Consider the following 11,284-nt stretch of genomic DNA (forward strand, 5'->3'; position numbering starts at 1 on the left):
CTAACCATACCATGTATATAAAAGTCTGAAATAATTTGTAAACATGTATTCCACCCCCGAAGTATAAAACCAAAAACAGTAAAGGAATAGGGGGTCATGAACTCACCTTAGTGCGTCTTGACTCGAACTTAAACTCTTTCCGCTACACGACAACCTACAACGTACTAATGTCTATTAGACGAACGGGCCGTGCCTTGGCTTAGAGTTTATTGTTTTGATTTATGTTACTTTGGTATTATTTTGTTAAAACAATAATAATTATTTTAACTTAACTATCGTTATTAGAAAAATAGTTAGACAACTATTTCGTATCTACTTTCTCGAATATTTTACTAAGTGTTCGGATTCTCGGAAAATTTCGGCAGAGTATCCTCTGTAAATAGAGGTGTCCATGCTTGAATAGCATATCATTTTCTTTTATTTATATCTAATTCGTTACCCATATTTTATAGAAAATCATTTTCTTGACTGCAATCAGATTTGTTATCTTCTGATCGCAGTTTACGGAAATATTCACTAAAAATCAATCGTAAGTCCGTTTGACGAAATTCCAGTTGGAGGGTCGTCCTGACAATGGTGTCTATCTACTGTAAAAATTTCATGAGTTGATTTTATTCAGGTTTTAGGTTATGACTCCGAAAGTAACCCACTTTTTCTGCAGTAAAAATGCAGCTTGAGCTGCTGTCCAAAAATAACCTTTTAAAAATAGTAAACGGTCTCGAAAAATTATGATTCCAGTGCAATTTGTTTAGTTATTCCAAAACATTCATTTTAGGCTTTTGAAAATCCGTTTTTCCACTTAAAATGACCCCGTTACAGCCTGTTGAAGTTGGCTGGAAATCCAACTCAGCAAGCTGTTTGAGTTTTTGTGTGTGAAGAACAATCAACAATCGAACAAGAATCGAAGTGAGACAAGAGTATGAATGGACTTATTACTAGCACAAGGATAGGGTTGTAATCTTAGGATGAGATGACAAGAAATGATGGTGAGAAAAGCTTTGAACAAAGCTTCTTGAGAGCACTTCAACTTCTTACTTCTATGGAGGATCTTGGAGCTTGGAATAGGGTTTGTTAGTGAAAGAGATGAAGTTGTGAAGGAAGATGATGATGAAATTCAGTTGTGGTGAGAGGGGGAGGGGTATGTGGGCCGATTTTTAGAGGGAGGAGGGAGAGAGAAGTGGTAAATCTTGAGGAATGATGATAAATTTCTTGGAAATCAAAGAGCCACCCTAATCTAGGTTATGATTGGAATCTCTTGGCCAATCCACAAATTAGGAGATGTTTACCAAATCAAAACAAAATATATTTGTAATGATGGGGCTGAATTCGGTTAGGGGGGGGGTAAAGTGTAAGATTTTTGTTAATTAGTAGGTAATTACTAAAAGGGTTAAGGGTATTTACAAGTATAGTGGGTGTATGTCATGTTTGCATGGTGCATGGGGGTTTTTGTGACCATGATTAATTTAAAATAATAAAATAATATTTCTAACAATATTTTCATGTCCCGGGTAATGTCTGGTTGTTCGGTTTCGCATCGTTCCGTTAAAGCGTTTAGTTGACCCGTAAAGCGTCTTTTGTGCATCTTTTTGTAACGAAATTAATTCCAACACTTAGGAAAGTGTCCAGGACCATTTAGTCAATACTCTGTATAATATGAGTGTATCACGAACTGAATTGTTATTAAAAATGTGGAATTCTGTAATTAAATTGCGTTTTAGGCACTTTCCGACACTCAAACTATCACCTAGTGACATAGTCTTATATTTCTCACTTCCCTACACTCCATACTGGTGTAGTGATTTATCTCTGGCCCATACTGGCCTAAAAATAGTATCTGTCTAAGTGCTGGCATTGTCAGCATGTGTCTGAGTTATCCGCTTACGGTGCTAACTGTGCTTTGTGCATCCGGTTTGTCACTAAGAGTCTGTATGAAATAATTGGAGTGACTGTATGTAAAGAATGCACATGTATGTATATAACATAAATCAGTAAGTAGTTTAAAGTGTCAGATGTAGTCAAGCACAGTCATTAAGCACATAATTAGGGTTAATTAATTTGTACAGTACCTGAAATTTTGCGGGTTGTCACATTCTCCCCCTGTTAAGAAAATTTCGTCCCGAAATTTTAAGTTCTACTTCTAGTAGCAGGGGTCTTGGGGAATAAATGTGGGTACTTGGCCTTCATACGATCCTCACGTTCCCACGTGAATTCTGGGCCGTGTCGTGCGTTCCATCGAACTTTGACTAGCTTGACACTGCTCCGACGTGTCTTATTAATCTTCCAATCCGTAACTTCAACCGGTTCCTCCACAAAGTGGAGTGTGTCGTCAATATGAACCTCGTCAGCAGGAATGACAACTGTCTCTTGAGTCGGACTCTTCTTCAAATTTGATACATGGAATGTATCGTGAACACCATTGAGTTCAGCAGGTAGGTCCAACTTGTAGGCTACAAGCCCAATCCTTTGCAGGATTCTAAAAGGACCAATGTAACGCGGATTCAACTTCCCACGCTTTCCAAAGCGTGCCACACCCTTCCAGGGTGAAACTTTTAACAAAACCATATCCCCAACTTGGAATTCCAGGGGCTTCCTCTTTGGATCCGCATAGGCTCTTTGTCTGTCGCGAGCTGCCTCGATGCCTTTTCGAATCTGAAAGATCTTGTCGGTTGTTTCCTGAACCATTTCGGGGCCAACCAGCTGTCTATCACCCGCATCAGCCCAGCATAGCGGTGATCGACACTTGCGCCCATAAAGAGCTTCAAATGGTGCTGCTCCAATGCTGGTGTGGTAGCTATTGTTGTATGAAAATTCGACCAAGGGTAAATGTTTGTCCCAGCTACCACCCAGGTCCATTACACATGCTCTCAGCATATCTTCCAATGTTTGAATCGTTCGTTCACTCTGGCCGTCCGTTTGTGGGTGAAATGCTGTACTCAGATTCAATTGGGAACCAAAAGCTTCTTGGAAGGACTGCCAAATCCTTGATATGAAGCGTCCATCTCTATCAGAGATAATCGAGAGAGGCACTCCATGACGTGCAACAATCTCCCTCATGTATATTTCAGCAAGTTTACTTGTGTTGTCCTTTTCCCTGATCGGCAAGAAGTGCGCTGATTTTGTCAGTCGATCTACAATTACCCAAATTGTATCCTGGCCCTTGGGCGTCCTTGGCAATTTCGTTATGAAATCCATGGAAATCTGTTCCCATTTCCATTGGGGTATTACATGTTGTTGCAGGAGACCTGAAGGCTTCTGGTACTCGGCTTTAACCTTGGCGCACGTTAAACATCTGCCAACATATACTGCAACATCGCCTTTCATCCTAGGCCACCAATAGAAATCCTTAAGATCTTGGTACATTTTATCTGCTCCTGGATGAATTGAGTACCGTGACTTGTGGGCCTCATCGAATATAACCTTTCTCAATCCTCCAAACAGAGGAACCCAAATTCGATTCATGAAACGCAAGGTTCCTTCCTTGTTTGGCATTAACTGTTTCTCCATTCCATGGAGATACTCATCCTCAATATTGCTTTCTTTCAAAGCTTCTCTCTGCGCGGCACGAATGCGCAACGAGAGGTCTGTCTGGACAATCATTTCTAAAGCCCTAACCCTTATGGGCTTAATCCTTTCTTTTCAACTCAAGGCGTCAGCAACTACATTCGCCTTTCCTGGGTGATACTTGATTTCACAGTCGTAGTCGTTCAACAGTTCAACCCAGCGTCTCTGTCTCATATTCAGCTCCTTTTGATCGAAGATGTGCTGTAGACTCTTATGATCAGTGAAGATTGTACATCTTGTTCCATACAAGTAGTGTCGCCAGATCTTCAATGCGAACACTACGGCGCCTAACTCTAAGTCATGCGTGGTGTAGTTCTTCTCGTGAACTTTCAGCTGGCGCGAAGCATAAGCTATAACCTTCTGTCGCTGCATCAACACGCAGCCTAAACCCTGACGCGAGGCGTCACAATATACCACGAAGTCGTCCGTGCCTTCGGGTAGAGCTAAAATCGGTGCATCGCAAAGCTTGTTCTTCAACAATTGAAACGCTTCTTCCTGTTTATCGCTCCAATCAAACTTCTTGTCCTTCTGTGTAAGTGCGGTCAGAGGTTGAGCGATCTTAGAAAAATCCTCAATGAATCTACGATAATACCCAGCCAAACCTAAGAATTGCCGAATCTCGGTTGGCGTTTTCGGTGACTCCCAATTCTTGATCGCCTCGATCTTTGTGGGATCCACATGGATTCCATTTCCATTAACCACATATCCAAGAAACTGGACTTCGCGTAACCAAAACTCACATTTCGAGAACTTAGCGTACAACTTTTCCTTCTTAAGCAGCTCTAGAATAGCTCGCAAGTGTTGCTCGTGCTCTTCCTTCGTCTTCGAGTAGATCAAAATATCGTCAATGAATACGATTACGAACTTGTCGAGGTACGGCTTGCAGACTCTATTCATCAAGTCCATGAAAACTGCTGGAGCGTTTGTCAACCCAAACGGCATAACCAGAAACTCGTAATGTCCATATCGAGTTCTAAAAGCAGTCTTGGGAATACTTTCCTCTTGTATTCTCAACTGGTGATAACCCGATCTTAGATCGATCTTTGAGTAAAAACCCGAACCTTGTAGTTGATCGAACAGGTCATCGATCCTTGGCAAAGGATATCTGTTCTTGACAGTCAACTTGTTAAGCTCGCGGTAGTCTATACACATGCGAAAACTTCCATCCTTCTTCTTAACGAACAAAACTGGAGCTCCCCAAGGTGAGAAGCTTGGTCTGATGAATCCTTTGTCTAACAGCTCTTGGAGTTGCGTCGACAGTTCTTGCATCTCTGAAGGTGCAAGTCGATAGGGTGCCTTAGCCACAGGCGCGGCGCCTGGAACTAAGTCAATGTGGAACTCGACTTGTCTTGGAGGCGGCAATCCTGGCAAGTCTTCTGGAAAGACTTCGGGATATTCCCTTACGACAGGAATGTCTTCGATCTTTGGTTCAGCGGCCTCCTTATCAACGATATGTGCCAAGAAGGCAACACATCCTTTCTTCAAACACTTCCTAGCTTTCAAGCAGCTAATAATCCTCAGTGGCGTATCGCGCTTCTCCCCGTGAACTACAATCGTCTCTCCATCGGCCATTGGGATGCGTATGGTCTTCTCGTGACAAACCACTTCGGCTTTGTTGCTAGACAGCCAATCCATCCCTATTACCACGTCGAAGCTTCCCAACTCGACTGGCAGTAGGTCTAGCGTAAATTCGTGTCCTCCGAGTTCTATCAGGCATCCCCTAATAACTTCACCCGTTTCTACTAGTTTCCCATTCGCCAATTCAATAGAGTACGGAACGTCTAACTTACTAGCAGTTAACCCAAGCATGTTCTTAAAGTCTAACGATACGAAACTATAATCGGCACCAGTATCAAAAAGCACAGATGCATAGCGTTGATTTATAGGGAACGTACCAGTGACAACGTTCGGATCCTGGCGTGCTTCCCTCGCACCAATGTTAAAAACTCGGCCTTGAGCTTGATTTAGCTTTGGGCATTCCCTTTTGAAGTGCCCAACGTCTCCGCAGTTGAAGCATCCTGGCCCTCGGCCATTCCCATTTCCATTTCCGCCTCGATTTCCGTTTGTTCCCCGATTACCAGCTTGATTCGGGGCATTTCCATGATTTCCGCTTCCCCCATTATTTCCTTGCGGCCTGTTTCCATTACCGCGGTTGTTGTTATTGTAACCCCTTTGGCCACCTTGGCCTGATCCAACCCAACATGTTTCCTTTGAATGGCCTGTCTTTTCGCAAGATTCACACTTTCTGAGTCGGCACGGTCCGGGATGATGGAACTGACATGTACCACACTTGGGCAGAGTGCCCATGTATCCTCTTCCTCTGTTTTCGGCACCAGTTCCGGCCCTGGCTGGTGCACTTCCTTCTTCCCTCTTGCTAACACTGCTGGTGCCCTTTTTGAAATTTGAGAACTTCCTCTTGTTCTCACTTGGCGACGATTCAACATGTGTTTCCTTCTTTTTCGGTTCAGAGATTGAAAATTTGTTCAATCTGATGGCTTACTCTGTAAGTGCCACACTGAGATCAATGGCTTCGGTAATCGTTGGGGGCTTGGACATCGTTACCATGCTCATGATTTGGGGTGCCAATCCCCAGATGAAACGCTCAATGCGTTTAAACTCAGGCTCAACCATATACGGCACAACGCGTGACAAGTCATGAAACCTTTGCACATATTCAGCAATCTTTGGGCCGTCCATTTTGAGGTGCCAGAACTCAGTTTCCAGTTTCTGTATCTCGGCCCGAGAATAGTATTTCTTCCTCATGAGCTCCTTCAGCTCAGTCCATGTCATGGCATACGCCGCTGCTTCCCCCAGGGTCTGTACTTGAAGGTTCCACCAAGATAGGGCACCATCAAGAAAGAGCCCTGAGATGTACGTAACTTGGTGCTCGAGAGCACACTTGCTCATCCTTATAACAGAATCCGTCTTCTCCGTCCATCTAACGAAAGCAACAGCACCCCCAGTGCCGTCATAGTTCAAGGGTTTACAATCCAGGAATTGCTTGTAGGTACAACCGTTGGGAGGGTTGTTGTTGCTGTTCGGAACGTTGCCGCTTGTTTCTCCTTGAGAAGCAGCATACTGCGCAATAGCGGCAGCGATGATTCCTTGTAGTTCTGCCTGGTTAGTCGGCAAGCGTGCGTCACGTCGAGGAGGCATTTTCTAGAGGATGTTCCCTATTGGTTAGGTCATAGTAAGTATAATAATCATACGTATATATAGTAACATCCGTCATTCACGTAACATCTCATGTCATAATCATAACAAATAACCAACCATGCATGGAATTAGAAGACTTGTGATTTAAGTTTCATAAATAAACCACCAATACAGTTTCACAATTTTACCATGTGTCGAAATATATGTCTGAGTACAATAACAAATAAACCAAAAACCAAAAATCGTGGTCTCAAAAGAAGGTCTTCATAATCATGGCTCTAGCGCTGTCTTCCCACTAAGAGTAGCCGGTCTGAAATCTCTGTTGCCCGAGTATATCCCTAAGCTGACTGTGGAGGAGGAGGTGGAAAATGAGAGAAAATCAATCGGCGCAACTGCACCAAGTCCTCCTCAAGTGCATAGGCAAAACGTAGCACGAAGGCAACCTGTCGATCGAGAGGGAGGAAATGAACGTCTGTATCCTGAAATGAGGGAAAAGAAGTGTGCGATGCTGAAAACTGGGTCTGACAGGGACAGTGAGGATGTGGAGTCCTCTCCAATCGCTGGACACACTGTCTCAAGGCGTCCCGCCGTAACTGCAGCGACATGAGCGTGTCCTCCACAGAGAATCCATCATAAAATGGATGATAAGTGTCAGATGTAGGCATGACCTGGGGTGCTGACCATAGGGATGGTTCACCCATCGGGGCTGAAACCGGAAGTGTAATGTGTGGGGTAAATACAAACTGTGAAGTAACATGGGGTAACTGGGTCTCGAAAGGTGCAGAAAGTGACACTGGTGGAACAAAATCTGAATAAGGGACCTGAGGTAAAAACTGGCTAACCTCTGGCATGAATGGGGTGTGCCCGAAAAGCTGGCTCGACGATCCCTCCCCAGGTTGGGGCGGAGGAATGTCCTGACGGAAAGTGATAGGAAGGTCGGTACGATGGGTATCGGATGTGGACGGAGGAAACAAGGGAGCATCGAAGGGTACAGCGGTAGGTGCGGGAGGGGGAGTGACTGGGACTACGTACGAAGGGTAGTCGTCCTCCTCAATCCATCCATTGCTGGAGTTGGCGAACCTCGGGTCCATGTGGGTGGCGAATGGTGCAAGGTCATCAAAGATAGCCATGGGATCAGGTATCTCAACGGCTGGTGGTGCAACAACGGGTGTAACAGAGACAGTAACAGGGTCGACGGCAAGAACGGGCTCGGAAGTGACTGGAGCAGGCTGATAATCGGCAAGCACGGCTGGAATCGGATCATCTGGGTGAGCAGGAGCCTCAGCTGTGATAACTCGAAATTTAGAACCTTTCTTGTGCCTCGATGTAACATACTTGTACGCTATGTGACTAGTTAACTGATTAAACTTAATGATAAACGTGAACCTTTTATGTGTTATGTGCTTTGTTATGTGTGCATTTGTATGTATATGTGTACGTGTTATATGTGAACCGAGAACCCAACACGAGACAACAAGGACCCGACTCGAGACCATGTGGTCTCGAGTGAACAATAACTATTTGGCCGGTTGGGCCATTTGGGCCGTAAACCCTCAACCGAAACCCATTAAGGGTGCACCACTTGAACTAGCACATATATATATATCACACCCTAGTTAACCTTGTCATTTTTGAACATTACACACACACACTCTCCTATCTTCTCTCTCACTAAAACCCTAGAGACACAAGCACACTCCTCACTTTCGGTTTGGACTCTTGGAATCGGCTCACACACAATCGGTTGGAAGCTCACACACATCCTCGAAATCCATAAACCGGTTAGTGTTTCTTGATGTTTATTGTTGAATGTTAGTGATTCATGTTGTGTTTTGGTGTGTGGATTGATGGTTATGACATTATGTTTGCTTGCTAAGTTTTCACATGAAAAATGATTTGTTTGCTTGGTAGAAGATAGCTATTTGTTGTCAAATGATGATATTACATGTATGATGGTGATAAATCGGTTAACATGTCTTCATTTCGGATATATGGCATGTAGAGCTATGATATTTGTGTCTAAATGAAGCTTAAACCCCTAGTTTTGATGTTCATGAAACCGGTTTACATGTGTCATAGAATCGGCCTAGCATAGAACCGAGTTTGTAGTGTTCGGTTAAATGTGTTGATTTGTTATTCATGACTATGTTGGTGATTGACGCAAAATATGTTAGAATAAGGGTTGTTTGTGATTTGAATATTTGAAGAACTTGTTGAATGTTTGAAGAACATGAAGAACTACTTGAATATGCTTTGAGTGTGGTTTGAATATTTGAAACCTGCATTGTTTGATCCATTTTTGGTAAATTTTAGACAACAAAACATGTTTAGTGGCTGGTACATATTTCTGCATGAATTCTATTGGATAGTACGATCTGCGCAGAATCAGCAACTGTTGGGGAGTCGGAACCCCTGGTTGCGACTCGAAATCTTCAGGTTACGACATCGGTTGCGAGTCAAGAACGCCTGGTTGCGACTCGCAACCACAGCATGATGAACCGAGACCACAGGTTGCGACACAGGTTACGAGTCCCGTTGCGACTCGAGACCAAAACATGACAAGCCGAGACCGTGGTTGCGACATAGGTTGCGACTCGCAACCACCAACGACCAGCATAGACGGCACAACTCGAAACCATGTTTGCGAGTCCGGTTGTGACTCGAAACCTCACTATGGGCTTGCTTAGTTATGGGCCTAATTAATGGGCCGGACTTATGGGCTTCTGTGTTAACTACTATTACGTGTTTTGGGCTTAAGTAGTTGGACTGAATTTGTGAGCCGAATGTGCTACTGTTAATTGAAAATACTGTGAGCTGTTAAACGTGTTTGCCATACGTGTTGAACATTCGTGCACTGCTTGACTTGAATCTGATACGAATAATATCTGTGATAGGACCTAATTGATTACCTGCAATTTGGTTAACTTTTCTGTGTTACTACCGAGCAAACCAAGGTGAGTTCACACCCTCTACAAAGCATGGGATTCCCTGGGTTGGGAACGGGGTTAAGGAACGTGGATTCCTCGTCCTCCTTGGGTAGGACGTCAGTGGTTCAGGAATGTGATTCCTCGTCCGGATGGACGGATAACTCGTACTAGACTAAAACTCTATCACGAAGTCCCTCCTTTTTGTATCGACTTAATCGCCGGGCCAATGGCGAGCGGGTCATTAGTTAGATAGCGCTATTTAGGTCTGACAAACCTCACACCGTGCCGCAGAGGACGGGCGTGAACTAATGGATCTGGGGCACGTCAATGATGATAGACATTGATGTTTTCAGGGCACATAAACATGACTACAGTCAGCAGTCGATATGGTAACGAGTCTAGTGTACGCATGGGGTAGCCCCCACGGCCGAAATGCCTGATAACTAACATGGGGTAGCCCCCACGGCTGGAGTGCCGGAGTAACTGGGAATGAACATGTCACGTTTTTAAACTATGGGGTAACCCCCACGGCAGGATGCCAGTTAAAGGAAACTGTTTTCGAAATAACTAAAACGAACACCCAACTGTGAACTCACTCAACTAGTTGTTGACTCGTTACTACATGCTTTGCAGGACCATAGGTACTCAGCTGGAGCTTGCATGGAGGAGAGTCGTTGTGGGACACGGATTGCTGCGTACCTTGTTAAACTGGAAAACATTTGAACTTATGTTTTACCTTTGAGACTTATGCTTCCGCTTGCAACTTAAACTTATTTGTTTTGAAACACCAATCGTATTGGTTAAACTTTTATAACTGTTTATATGCTTGTTCAGTATGATTGGTGGCTGGATCCTGGTCAGTCACGCCTCCAAGCGGTAGTACTCCGCGGGTGGGATTTTGGGGGTGTGACATCAGCAGGCTGCTCAATCTCCATCTCCTCATCAGCGTTCATGCGAGGAATGTAACCAAATCCCAACGGTGGGATATGAGAAGCGATCGACTCAATGGAATCAGAAGCGGACGAATCGGACTGAACCTCCATGCCAGGAAGCTCGACCATGGGAACAATATGATCAACAACTGGGATATCAACAGGCTGAACACCGCCCTCCATCGGGGCCCCACCATCCTGGTCTCCCTCCGGGGGACCCTCGATGAGTAGGTCGATGTCATCATCAGGTATCGCGTCGAGAAGTTGTTCCTCAAAAGGAACTGCAGCGAATGGGAGAGGGGCAGGGATGGGAACAAGAGGTAGGTCCTCTCCAGGTGGGCCGTCAGCTAAAGGCACATCATCTCCGAAGTCTGGTAGGGCAAAAGGCTGAAAGTCGTCTTCATCAGTGCTCGTGTAGTCTGAGGTGAAAACTCCCGAATCGGTAGCCATCTCGTCGTCAGAGGTAAAAGTCCTCGGGTCACTCGCATCGGATACTCCGCTACCGGATGATGCCATGGTGTCTGTAACACATCCACAACATATGCACATAAATGAGATAAGCATGTAAACAAATAATAATGAGATCATGTATACATCCTAGTCTTCCCAAGCTAACCCACCCAATCTCTAAGACTGGATTTTTCCTAGTCTCTCAGACTAACTCCCTGGCCTCTAAGACCAAATTTTCCCCCAGCCTCCAAGGCTAAA

Source organism: Helianthus annuus, chromosome 4 (genome assembly GCF_002127325.2).
Source record: "Helianthus annuus cultivar XRQ/B chromosome 4, HanXRQr2.0-SUNRISE, whole genome shotgun sequence".
Classification (NCBI taxonomy): domain Eukaryota; kingdom Viridiplantae; phylum Streptophyta; class Magnoliopsida; order Asterales; family Asteraceae; genus Helianthus; species Helianthus annuus.